Raw genomic sequence first — 14201 nt, 5'->3', positions numbered from 1 at the left:
ATCAATGGAAGAATCATATCAAGATGGAATCAGACACCTACGGGCGTTGGATCCATGGTTGTTGATTATATATATATATATATTACTAATACAATGATCCAAGAAGAATGACTATCCTTTTAATGTGGTAAAATGTAAGGTTATGCATTTTGGGGTGAAAAGATTATCAGGTATGTGCTGCATTCACGGAACTGAACTGCAAGAAATTATGGAGGCTAGGGATTTGAAAGTGCTAGTGAACTCCAGGTTAAAGTTCATAACATATTGCAAAAGTAACTGAAATAACTAGGATTTGGTCACTGAAGACCACTGACAAGCAGAGTGTCATCATAACTCTTTACAAAATCTTAATACGGCGCCATCTTGACTACTGTGCAGAGATCTGTTAACCTGGGTTCTTTGGAGATGTAGAGTAGGTGGAAAGAATCCTGGGGCATGTGACCAAGATGGTCGCAAGTCTATGAGATGCTACTTATGAGAATAGATTGAAGATTTGGAAGTTACAGAAATTGGCGGATAGGAGGCAAAGGGGAGGGATATGATAGAGACATAGAAGTTACTTAAATGTCATTATAGGATTGGAATGAAAATTTTCACACGACTAGTTATGAACTAGGGATCATCCGTGGAAAACAGTATAGTTTAGTTGGAAAGGACATGAAGACTACAATTTTTGCTTGGAGAGGGGGGGGTAATGAATGAGTGCAATGCATTGCACAGGGAGTTGTGAGTGCAGTGATGGTGAAAGATTTCAAAGTAAAGTATAACAGGTACTGGGCAAATGCAGGTTTGGAATTTTGGAATTTAATTTTGAGAATGTTAGTGGCCCTCAGGAGATGAGGCTCAGATTCAGTGGAAGTGCCATAATAATAATAATTTCGGATGAAGGCCATAATACATCAATGTTCTATCCAGAGTTGTTAATTATCTGCTTTCCTGCAATAGGCTTTGAGTTTGAATTCCGCCATAGGCGTGGATATTTGTGATTACTTCACATGAAGTGCGGCGGCCTGAAGCCAGACTTCATTATTTCAAAAGTTCCATATTTAGTCTCTAAGCAGGGTTTCAAGATAAAAATACATTTAAAATTAATAAAATTAGAAAACAATTCTTGTCCAAACCATGGTAATGACGTACCATAGGTTAAAAAAATAATTCACTTATACAGTATTTTCAGTCGGATCCTTTTCATTGGTAAAAATACGATGCGGTAATAAATATTCTGCATTTAATTGGACTAATTGTCATTCACGATCGTTTGACATTAGGAAAAAACGAAATTTTGTAAGGAGAGTACATAAATCTAAGATGAGTTGGCATTTATCATTTATTTATGTAATCGGATGGGGTTCTCCCCCCTTTTCTATCAGGTTGAGCCTTCTTAATGAGGGATTATGTATATATATTTTATATATAGAGAAATCCTTGTGTGTTCACGGGGCAGGTTTGCCTGATCTGAGGGACGAAAAACCAGAGTTTCCGGGTGAAAAAAAAAAAAAACCCTCTACCTACGTATAAGACCGGCTAACTCATTTTTGCATTCATTTGTTATAAAGACGTACTAGCATGTCTCCTGTGGTTTTATTATGCTATTATATTATAATAATATATAATATGTATGTTATATGGATGTACATATGTATATATAATGATAATGCATTACAAAAATATTTGGTATAATGCATATCGTAACCTGGACGAGTTGTTGCTCTTAGGTTACGCATAGGATTGCTCAAACGTTTGTACTAGATTATGAAGCTTACAATAAAATATCTATGAAAAAAATGATCCTCACGTCATAGACGGGAATCGAACTCAGGTCTTTTCGACCCAAGGGATTCGTATATACCGACTGAGCTACGGAGACATGCACTTATCATTCGTCCCCGAGGATGAATGCCTATGGTATTCATTCTCGTGTGTCAGTGCATAGTAAACTTTAACGCAGTTTTCAAATTTTTTAAAAAAATGTTCACTAGTCGATTCACTGTGACACACATGCCAACTATTTCAAGCTGTACTCTATGTAATTGTACAGCTTGGTTATGTAATGATTGGCAGGGCAGTAATTTTCGTTGTCAGTGAACTAGTTCAAACTGAGTGATGAAAGTTTTCCCCCCATTAAACTAACTTCAGTTTTACTTGGAAAACTATGCGAAACAATAATACTAATTCCTTCCTATTTTGACGTAATTTAACGCAATTTGATATTTAAGAAAATTATCCAACTTAGCCATTTTAGCTTGATGACATTAATTGCAAAATAACAAGATTGCTGTTAATAACGAAATGTACATTTTATGATTGCAATCAATTTCTTACTTGTTGAAATATGAACAAATAATTAAAAAGTACAAAATCTTCAAAACATTATTTAATAGTTTTATACAACTAGAGATTTCTATGAGGCAAATACAAAATATATGAAAACACAAGTATAAAGAAATACTTGCAACGAATAATTAAAAACTATTACAAAAATTATTTAATATATTGTGGATTTGAAATGGATACAACTTGAGATTTCTAAATGGTATATACTATAAAATATACTGTAACAAACACTGCGAAGGCAACAGGAAACCCTATTCGTGAGTATGAATCCAAATCAATATGACTCATTCTCACAGTCACTAATTGATTTAACGAAGTTGCAATACCTCCCTGTTCTTCTAGAAAGTCTTCTGGTTTAAAAACAGCAACACCCTAAAAATAGAAAAAAAAAATAGTATGATTCATACCTTACTATACAAAAATGATTTTGTTGATAAGATATATAGAAAAAATTTCAGATAAATAAAAAAAAAAAAAACGAATAGCATGAAGAAGCTTTTATGATAATCACGTGCGGAAAACCTAGACGTATTTATAGTCTAGGTTTTCCTAGACTATAAATGCGTCTAGGAAAATTTGCGTCAACTAACCCTACAAAGAAGTTGTAGGGATAGTTGACGCAGCATCAGAGTGTGTAATTTTGGGGATGTACATTTTTTAACTGCATTCCTTTACTCCTGTTCCATCATAAAGATTTTCTTTTCACCTAAACTTTTACTTTTAAATAAGTAAATAACTGCGAGATGTAATCAAGCCTCTAGACTGCATATTTTCTCATTCAATATATTTTGAGTAAGACAAGTGTACCCTGTGATTTTATTCTTATTATTATTGTAAACATAATAACATAACGAAATATACGTTCCTTTAGTACTAGATTTTGGAAAATAAAGCATTGAAGGATATCCTGAAAAGCAAGTGGATATGGCTCGATCGTGTGTGTGCTTTTTTTTCGAAAGTTCCCAAAAATAAAGTAGGAGGCAGCATTACTGCATTGAATAAATTCGTGGCCGGAAAATTTGCCGTGAACATTTACGCCGTAAGACATTTTGCATTAATTTGTTATCTGATGCAATACGGTCAAAAATTACAACATGCCGACTCGGACGTCGCCCGGATCAACAAGGTTCGCGATATCAATCGAGCGATTCCATAGCATACTCATTACCTGGTGGTGATATCTGCTTCAATTCTTCAGTCAGTTTCCCAACGCTATCTAAATCTAGTTTTTTCCATATACCTCACTACAGTATCTTGTCCGTTACTATATAATTTTATGTTTATTCATCAATATTTTCGTCTTTAACTGTGGTATGTTTTGGTTCCAACCTTCTATTAATGGTTCTAATCATTTTGTATACACCTCTCTAGTTTTATGCTCTCCATAGTACTGTTCTATATTATTGTACTTGGCTTCTAACCATTTCAACTAATCCAATCTGACTGCTTTTTTCACCTCATTACTTTTTTCGATATTGCTTCTCTATTTGTTCTGATGTATCCCTTCTTATCTTCAACATTCCTTTCTCCTGTACTAACGTCAGTGTTTCTTGTCTAATCCATTTCTTCTTGATCTTCTCTTCTTCTTCTGGTACTGTTTCTTCAACTGCATCTTCTATCGCCTTCATTACTCCTTTCACTCTCAGATTCCAATTTTTTTCTTTGTCCACACTTTTAAGTTTCTTCTCTAACACTGATCTGTACGTTCTTCCTATTTCTGCTTCACTTATTCTTGCTGAATCTCTTCGTTTCTGATGATGGGTTTATATTTTCTTTTTAATTTCAACTGGATGTTTGCAATCACTAAACTATAATCCGAGTCTATATCCACTCCTTGAAAAGTTCGATACCGCTGTACTGATGTTATCCATCGTCTTTTAATCATAATCATATCAATCATATTCTTGGTTTTCCCATAATTTCGCCATCATCATCTCGTGGTTCACAACAAATTCTAACATTTTTCACCTCGTTCATTTCTTTCTCCGAAACATATTTTTCCATGACTCTTTCCTAACCATCATTATCTATTCCTACTTTGGCATTCCAATCTCCTTCAATACTTAGTACATCTTGCTTTGGTATTGTTTCTATTGTCCCTGTCACATCTTTGTAAAATAAGTCAATATCCTCATCTGTGCTGTCAGATGTGGGTGCATATACCTGGGCTATTGATATATTAAATGGTTTTGCTTGAAATCTTGCTGCTATTCGGTCATTGACTGGTTTGTAGCCTAACAGTGCCTCTCTAGCCCTTTTGTTAAGACCAACTCCTACTTCGTGCCATGCCCTGATCATAAGACTTCGCATCCATTTATCTCCCCTGATGATGTCCATCGCGTCTCCGCCTGTCCTAATATGTCACACCGATATCTCTTCATTTCCACGCGAAGTAATTCTAGTTTACCTGACATCCAAATTGTCTATACATTTCACGTTCCTACTGATAATAGTTCTGTTAGTATCAGTTTCTGTTTCTTTTCGGTATTATCCCATTTTTCGATCCAATCCCGATTGCTCGATTGGTATCGCGGACCTTGTTGATCCGGGCAACGTCCGAGCCGGCGTGTTATAGCTGTTGATCGTATAGCATCAGATAACAATTGTGTTTTTTCTTTACGATCAAAGCATTGACACGGGACTGGCATGAGACCTCCTAGGGATTCCATGGCGGCTTTTTACTTTGCTTCCTTGGCAAATTAGAATTAACTTACAGCAGATTATTCAGTGCCTCCTTAAAGGGCTTACGTTCATCATTAGATCCCAAAACATTAGTGGTTGACTTCGAGAAAGCAACTATCAACGCTTTTTTCTAACATATTTACATCAACAACTATAACAGGTTGTTTATTTCATATGGCACAAAATCTTTATCGCAAAATTGTTGCCTAACAATTGAATAACATAACATAAAATAAAATAAAATAAAAAACACATATCTTAAGACTTTATTTTTCGCATACATAGAAAAAGCAACTTTAGAAAATGATTTGAATTGAATGAATACCAGACAGAGGATCAAAATGATATATTTCAGTTTGATTTTATAATTATTTTAATAGTACATTTAGTAACTTCGTTTAGTAATAAGTAATAAAGCCCGCTGGAAACTTCAAAATTAGATACATCAGTAGGTATTGCTACTTCTGGAAACAAATAAAAATACATCGTTAATTTCCATAAATAGCAAATGTTTCAGACAATAAAAAATATTGTATGTGGATAAGTTTTTTATGTATTTTTGGAGAGTGGTAAATTCACTTATATGTGATAGTGATTAGTTGCTATAAAAACATATAAAATGTGAGATTAATTTCCGGGAATAGTGATGCTAACGTTCGTAATCACAGTATAGTGTTCTTACGGTTTATTTATACCAAATGATCTAGAATTGATAATTTTAGTTTCCTTAAGCAAGAAGTTGAAAGAAAACTGTTTTTTTTTTTTGAAGTTATGAGGGGGGGGGATTAAATGAGAGTAGTTAGATAGGTTCGTATGAAAGTACCAAGAAGAAAAAAAAAAGGCATAAGTTCACAAACAGAACATATGTGAGAAGGTGACTGGGTAAGCCATGAGAGAAAGATCGATTAATCGAAATGCTTTATGTAACATCAAGAATTCTTAGAGACATTTGTGGTATACAACCCTAAATGTGAGAACATGTTCCAAGCGTGAACGAATTAGCACTATACAGGTAAGAAATGGCGTCTTGAGTGGAGGAGGGTTTCAAGGCATAATAATATTTATGCTAGATGGTGCAGAAAAAGAAAGTCTTATCTTGTCTGGTGTATCCGTTATCTGAAATTGATAATCGAAACTACTCTCGTGTGCCTTTAATTAAATGATTGAAGGAATTTTTTCCTGAACAGATTCATCAGTTTCGATCGAAGCAAAAGGTTTTGAGAGAGTGCATTATGTCTGTTAATTGGATCTGTTCTCTTGCCAATTTATCTGTTTTGGAGCTGAAAATTTTATCGGAGTTTCCGAAAAGAAAACTCATCAACTTCCGTAAGAAACTAGCTAACTCACCCTCAGATGAAAAGTCTTTATAATATAAGATTCATATCCGGAGACAGGATTACAACCTAGGATATATTAATAAACGATATCCTCGATGATGACTAAGCTGAGAAAGTATGACTTTATCTGCAGATCTTGATATTATTAGAATGTAAAGAAAGGTGAAGTGAAATCTTTTATGATAAAGATAGGGGTTGTGTTTTGGAAGTACTGAATTTAACGAGGCTGTCCCAATCCACGCTGAAGAATGGCAAGGAAATGTGTTTAAGGCATTAATCATGAAAAATTTGAAAATACGGAACGTCTGATGATGTTAATCAAATACATTTCAAATTTCTACTGCATAATTCTTCAGTAATACTGGTGAATCTGGTCAAAAAAAAATTCCTTCAGTCATTTAATTAGACATGAGAGTAGTTTCGATTATCGAAAAAAAAAAATGATATTATTTATATGAGCCGCAATGACGTCTCCAGCATAAAACAAATAATGACTTAATGTGAAAAATATAGTCATAAGCAGAGTATTAGATTACGAGTGCACAATTCATCGCTCGGTGTGAGACTATAACCTGCTTATCGAAGGCCGAAAGTGGTTTGAAAGCGTAACCGTTATTTAAGAAAGTCCTTTTGAGGTAACTAAGTTCTTATTGAAGTTCCTCTTTACCTCAAAAGGACTTTCTTAAATAACGGTTACTCTCCTAAATATTTATAATCGTGTTAATGTACGTAATCAAATAGTAATGAAGATAACTCAAGCCCAACAGCCTACAACTCCTTACCATATATGAGTTCTCTTTTTCCTAAACTAGCGAAAATCCTGAAGAAATTTAATATTAAAACATATTTCTCCACCTTTCCAAAACTCCTCAGTCAACCTAAAGTAAAACACAACCTTCTTCAGTCCCCAGGATTATACAAAATCATTTGCAGTTGCGGCAAACCATATTATGTCCAGACAGAAAAGTCCATCTCTCTCTCCGACTAGAAGAACAACAACGTGACATTTTTTATAACAGAGTCCGTGCTAGTGCCCTATCCAACCACGGCCAATACCAATGTTGAAGGACGACAACATCAAATAGACTGGAACTCAACTTCAAACATCCATAAATGCAGCGATGAATTAGAAAGACGTATCTTGGAATCAAAAGAAATAGCTCTCGACCCTACCCATCTAAACAGCAATCTCAGTTACAGCCTGCCCGATTCCCATAGCGCTGTAATCCAGTTTTAGCGCACTCATGATATCATTCACCAGAACTAACGCTCGGACTCATATTTCAAACACAAATAGTACTTGTTCTAAACACTCTGTTTTGTCTAAAGTACAATATATTTTTAAAATGTTGTTTTCTTCATGGTATTCTATTCACCTGACGAAGTCGGCATTTCCGATGAAACTAGTAGTGAAACCTTATTAAATCTCTTGTATTTTTTCTCGGTGTTTAAGTCAGTTAATAATTTTAAACATATATATAATAAACATGTAGCTCTCCAGCTTAATTTAATTTTGTAACCCAATAGATAATAATAGGACTCTAGCTTTGATGTAGTAAAGGTTTTTTTTTTTTCAACCAGAGGTCAAGTCAATGATTGTTGTAACGGTTGGTCAGTAATTTTAGCAAACCATGTAGACTGTAGTGCAGCTTGTTTCTCCGTATATATGTGTATGCTCCAGATGATGACCTTGATATGAAGGTCGAAACGTCGAGTGTTTATTTTGGTTTATATTAAACTAAAGTTTTGCTCTAACAAGGTAGTTGTCTCCATAATTTTCCATAATGTATTCTGATCACCGTGTAACCATAAAAAGATGACATTGATTTCGTACTTCTCTAATTATTATTCATCTAGTTCCGCTTGTTTACTTTACCATTGCTACTTCTTGTGTTAACGGTACCTATCTTCAATTATTTGGATCATGCTAAGTTTGAGTTTATTCCAGAGGATAATTTTTCATTACTCGCCCTGGTTCCCTAAAATCAGCAGCACTATTGTTTAACTGGACGACGCCCAAGCAGCAATGGCATTTTATCATGTTTTACCATTATTCTGTTTTAAGTTTAAGGCAATATAGAATATAATTTGGTCGACTAGTGCCAAACCTCCAGCCCATTTTCGATCGTTCAATATCCGGGAGATACCTAATAGCGGAACATATAGAAAGAATGTGAGGACTATACATTGGATCACAAGCCCTAGAAAGTTCTTTACATTCCTTAAAGGCAAAGTAGAGCTCACCTGTCATCCAAACCTATATCCAAAGTAGATTGTCTCTTCAGACGGCAATCCTAGATGTACAAAATTTGTTTCTTTCCGCTCTTATTTACTCTTTACCTTACCTATTACTCGAAACTTCAGTAAATGAGATAAATTGTTAAACAATTATAATGCACCTAGAACTGTAGTGTAGAGCAGAATTAAGAGCTATACTTTCATTAGTGAAAACCAACACTACGAGGCCGAATTTCAAAAGATAATACTTTTCGGTAATGTGAATATGTGTCAAAAAATGTCCATATCTTCAATGGGCATTCTGATATCCATCCATAAAAGAATAAAAGACAGATGGAAATGAAGCATTTTACAACGATGTAGAAAGTTGATAACATATTGTAATAAAAATGATTATTTGATAATTGCAGGACACTTTAATCCTGCAGTGGGAAACTAAAGTATACCACCGCTTGTATGCAAATACGAAAAACAACATTTACATCAACATGTCGAGAGATTTCTCATAATTTTATTAATTTCAAATTACGAACAGATTTACCATTAAAAAATGTCCATAACACTATACACGGAATGTCAGAGGACTGAGATCAATTATAGACAATACAATCGTAAACAAACAAAAAACATCTTCTCAAGTAAGTGACAGCAGTCTACATTCTTTTTGAACTCATCTGTCCCTTATGGCGAGTAGAGTCACTTGATTACGGGTCACGACGAATTAGTGCAGCCTGCACATCACTCCTCTGCTGCATCCCTTAAGAGCAAGTTTTTATGGCTGTATATCTGTGTATTCATTGGGTCAGTTGTCCTATTCCGAGGAATGAAAAACAACAGTTTCCAAGAAAAAAAAAAAACCTGTTCCTCCGTATGAGGCCGGCTAACTTACCAGATGATTAAAACGATCTGATAAATTTTCCTCGTGTCATATACAGGATTTGAACATGGGTCTTCACAACCAACGGGCCCGTCTATACCAACTGAACTAAGGAGGTTCTCAACAATGTGTACATGCACACAGACCATTTTCTGGTAATTTCAAAAAAAAAAAAAAAAAAACTTATCTTTAATAAAGGGATATAAATGAAGCATGGGAAAATGTAAGAAAATTAATAAAAGGAGAGGAGGTTCTCGGGACAAGTATAAAGAAAAAAAAATCAAAAACTTAGAAGGATGAAATAACACTAGTATAGAATTAAAAAGAAGCATACAAGCCTCATTTGCAAACAAAAATTCGAAACCCACTATATGTTTCTGGTATTTGTACATGTACATTGTATTTACAGAACTAAAAGGAATACTGCACAAAGTATAATAGTAAGGAAATTTCATGCAGTCTTGGGATAGATCCATCAGTAATTTTGGTGCTATAAGAAGAACAAGAATAAGCCAAAGAATACAATTAAAATTTTATATCAGGTCATGGAGCCTTCGTAGTTCAGTCGATATAGACGAAGTCCACTGGTAGAAAAGACCTGGGTTTGATTTCTGTCCATGAAGTGGGGCACCTTTATCTGGTCTCTTTCGAGTTAGTCGGTCTAATACAGGGGGGGGGGGCTTCCGGAAACTTTTCTTCGTCCCTCAGAACAGGCAAACCGGCCTCGTGAACACACTTCTACAGACAAAATTACCTTCCTCCCCAACGTCAGGCAGCGCGACAACTTGGTTGGGATCGCGCGCGCAAAGGTCGCATCATGTTGGGATAAGGCACAAGAGGTCATCGAAATACCAAAAATATTACATGGTTTGGAAATATAGTGTACGAAAATGGCGAAATATTAAATAAATAATACATTTCAATCAACTGCAATTAATGAAAAAACAACAACAAAAGAACCTGGAAATAACATATATGATGAACGGAAGACTACGAAGAAAATCAGTAAATATAAACCTAAAGGTATACAGGAAGGTCTAGGAATGAAAAAGCAATGAAAAAAATGAAAGTATAATCATTTTAGATGCCGAAATAATACACTAATGTAATACAATAATCTCACAGCCTTAGTTGTGAAGCTATCATAATTGTTGAGCAACATTAATGAATAAAACAACTTATAACCAGTTATCCAAGTTCTTATAAAAATTTAAATAACATTAGCGGGGGATACGGTCAACTGGGCGACAGCGACTGGGCGAAGGCCAAGTGGGCGACAAAATAATAGATCAAATATGCAATGTTATTCTATTGATACCCGGTAAATTTAAATAATAATTTTTGAGACACCAGTTAAAAGAACGATATAAACATAAAATTTGAAAAATCTCGCTTATAATTAAATTTAGGAGACGTAAACAATAATAGAGAAGACAAATCGGGGTTAGCCTTTCATTTCTCTAGGACAAACCATGGAACATAGAATGGGACAAAAGCTCCATGCCCTACTTAGAGGGGGATTTCCGCTCCCGAATGATAAAAGAAGCCACAATAGTTATTCGTTCAAAACAAAACCTAAGTAGAAACCAAGGGTTAATTCTGCCTGAGATCTGGAAGACCCTCATTAGATCTTTAAACTCGCCAAAATTAAATTTTGCTACAAATTATAGAACTTTCCTTCATAACAACAAATGAGATCATACACGCTCTATGCGTGTGAGGTACACGTTTTTCTTTTTTTGTAAAAATGCAATTATATTCGGTTCATTTACAATTTTAGTGTAACAGTTGTAGTATTTAAGTGGTCCTACATCTATATATCTTTTACCCTGACGAAGCCAACAGCTATAATTGGGGAAACTAGCTGGTATAACTTAGTTTGAAATAAATCTGGCCTATAAACCCAAATAGAAGTCAATATTTCTATAGTTCTGGTGGTCAAAAATAACTGTTTCATCATTATAATTAAGTTTATTTTTATTGTGTACAATTACGAAATTGTAGAGAAGTTATATTGAAATTTCCCATTCAAAAAATGAGTCAGCTAGTTATAAATATTTTAGTTTATATCATAATGAGAATATTAATTTTTGGTCGTGAAAGTCATGCAATGTGGAGTCAAAGCATGAGTGAATTATTTGTGAATGGCACATTTTTACTTTCTCCCCCTCTTTTTGCTCAAATTTTTGTTATTTTGGCTAGAAAGGATGGAGGTCCTGTTTTCCCTGTATTGTATTGTTTTGTATCTAATAAGACTCTTGAAACATACATACAATTATTTTATATGATACACGAAATATGGCCATTACTAGATCCCGAAAATATAAATGTTAATTATAAAATTGCCATTCATTTAGCTTTACGTATAGTATTTTCACAAGCTTAACATAAATGATTGCTTTTTTCATCTCGTAAAAAATCTTCGTAAGCATTTAGCTTCATGCAATCATTTAACCAGATACAATTCTGATGCCCAATTCGCTTTAAATTCAAAAATGATCACTTCACTTGCTTTCCTTCCAGAACAAGATATTATTTATGCTATTTCTGAAATTGAGAATCATTTATCCAATGAATTTGAACCAATTTTAGAATGGTTTACGAACACATACATAGATGGTTTAAGGAATAATAGAACCAGAGCTCCACCGATTTTTCCCTCCAACGTTTGGTCTGTGTAACAAAGAACAATAAATGGAAGCGATAGGACAAATAATTTTGCGGAAGCCTATCATCGAAAATTGCAGTTGAGTTTTGGCAGCAGCACAAGTCATCTAAATTTATGGATTTTTATAAATGGCCTACAAAAAATTTAAAAAACACATATGATGTTGATTATGAAAGAGCAGTAGCAGGTTATCAACATCAGCACAAACGTAGACTTCACGATGAAGCTGACCAAAGAATTTTGAAAAAAGTTATAAAACACGATAGGGAAAATATAATACAATATTTATGTGGTATTGCACATATAACTATTATAATATGAATTAATAAATTAAAAATAAAAATTTTGTTTTGAATTTCATATACTTTTTTCTTTTAATGTATATATGTAAAATGTGTAAATATGTTTGTTAATTACAAAATAATATTAATAAATGAATTAAAAAAACTGCATTTTTTCTTTATTTTAATACTGTGCAATTATGCCTTTTCATTTTTAAATTATTCTTTATAACCACTCACTTTAAACTACTCTTTTTAACCATCTCTTTCTTAAATGATTTTATAAATTTTGATATATGATATAATTCTTCGAAAAAATAATTTTTTCGAAAAAAATACCTCAATTATAATATCGGAGCCAAATTCACGCAGGTAAGCTTAGGTCATCAGGCCTGGATTATTTTAGTGTTTTCAATTATGTGGAAATAACTCATAACTTATAACTCATACCTCATAAGTCTTAACCATATTTATATTTATATATACCGGATTTTTAGGATGATAAGACGCACCCCAAATTTATGAGACGATTTTTAGAAAAAATTATTTTATTATATAAAGATATTTACAAATTCTTACTTAATTTTTATTTATTGTTACAATCATTTGTATTAGTAATATTCAGTTCATCTTCACTCTCGGTACTATCACTCGTCTCGTTTATGCTAATATCACCGTTCGTATTACTTTCGTCTTAACTATTGTTGTCACTTCCTTCAAAAACTACGTCATCTTCGGTACCATCCATCGCATTACTTATCACGTATTTCTTAAATGACTTTATAATCGTCTCTTCTTTCACAGCTTCCCATGAATTTTTCACCCAGGTACATACTTCTGAAATAGTTGGCCGTTTCATACGTCCTGTTCCTGTAACATTGTGATTTGGCTTTGCCATCCAAGGGTTGTAATTGACTTGTAAGGCCTCCAGGAACGACAGCTAATTCTGTATTCATTTCTTTTAGAAGCTTCTCGGTTGATTTTGTTTTATGCGCTCTGAATAATTGATCCCACACTAACATCGCAGGCTTTTTAAACAACGCACTTGGACGTTTTGCCCATATCTTTTGTATCCATAATTTCATTCCTGTTTCGTCCATCCAGCCTTTATCTTGAACGTGCATAATAATGCCACGAGGAATTTCATCTCTCGGTAACGTTTTTCTCTTGAAGATTAACATGGGGGGGGGGGATAGTTTTGTTCCGTCCGCGCAACAAGCTAAAACTAGAGTGTAGTGAGTTTTTTCGTGCCCTGTTATTTTGATCACTATTGATTTGGCGCCTTTTGAATCTACTGTCCGATTTGAAGGAACATAAAAAGTTAGAGGCACTTCATCCATGTTCGCAATTTGATTAAGCTCAAAATTAAATTTCCTTTTCGCTGATAAGACAAATCTATGGAATTCTATAATTTTAGCTTCATAGTCAGCCGGCATTTTTGGGCTAGAGTGGTTTTTGTACGCATGCATAACCCGTGTCTTTTCATAAATCTAAAGCACCAAGACGGTGATCCAGTAAAATCTAAATTCCATTAGCAGTTGCTCATCGTTTCGCTTTAAAAATTATAATTTTCGTAGAAACAGATATTCCCATGTTTCGATGATTTGTTACCCAATTTTTCATTACTTCTAATTCTGGCCATTTTTCTAGGTGCGAACGGAATGTTTTCTTGTGTTTATATAGCAGTTTTAATTGTTCCTCTTGTTTTCTCCACTCGCGAACCATTTTTCCTGTTGGTGGTGGACCAAAATGCCTTTCTGCTGCTCTGTTTCCATATTGTTTTC

General features: G+C 34.1%; 1 long non-coding RNA gene across 1 annotated transcript in view; it reads right to left on the bottom strand.

The window, feature by feature from the left end:
• Nucleotides 1-2462: 2462 nt before the first annotated feature.
• The window catches only part of LOC150109915 (uncharacterized), a 55607-nt gene continuing 43868 nt past the window's right edge, over nucleotides 2463-14201 (bottom strand). The window contains exon 2 of the long non-coding RNA XR_016550653.1: nucleotides 2463-2706. This is a non-coding gene — a long non-coding RNA (uncharacterized LOC150109915). The remainder of the gene's footprint in view (nucleotides 2707-14201) is intronic.

Source organism: Typopeltis vanoorti, chromosome 1 (genome assembly GCF_054136105.1).
Source record: "Typopeltis vanoorti isolate ZY-2024b chromosome 1, IOZ_Tvanoo_1.0, whole genome shotgun sequence".
NCBI lineage: Eukaryota > Metazoa > Arthropoda > Arachnida > Uropygi > Thelyphonidae > Typopeltis > Typopeltis vanoorti.
Note: the sequence above shows the minus strand (reverse complement) of the source record. Positions and strands in the feature narration are given on the sequence as shown.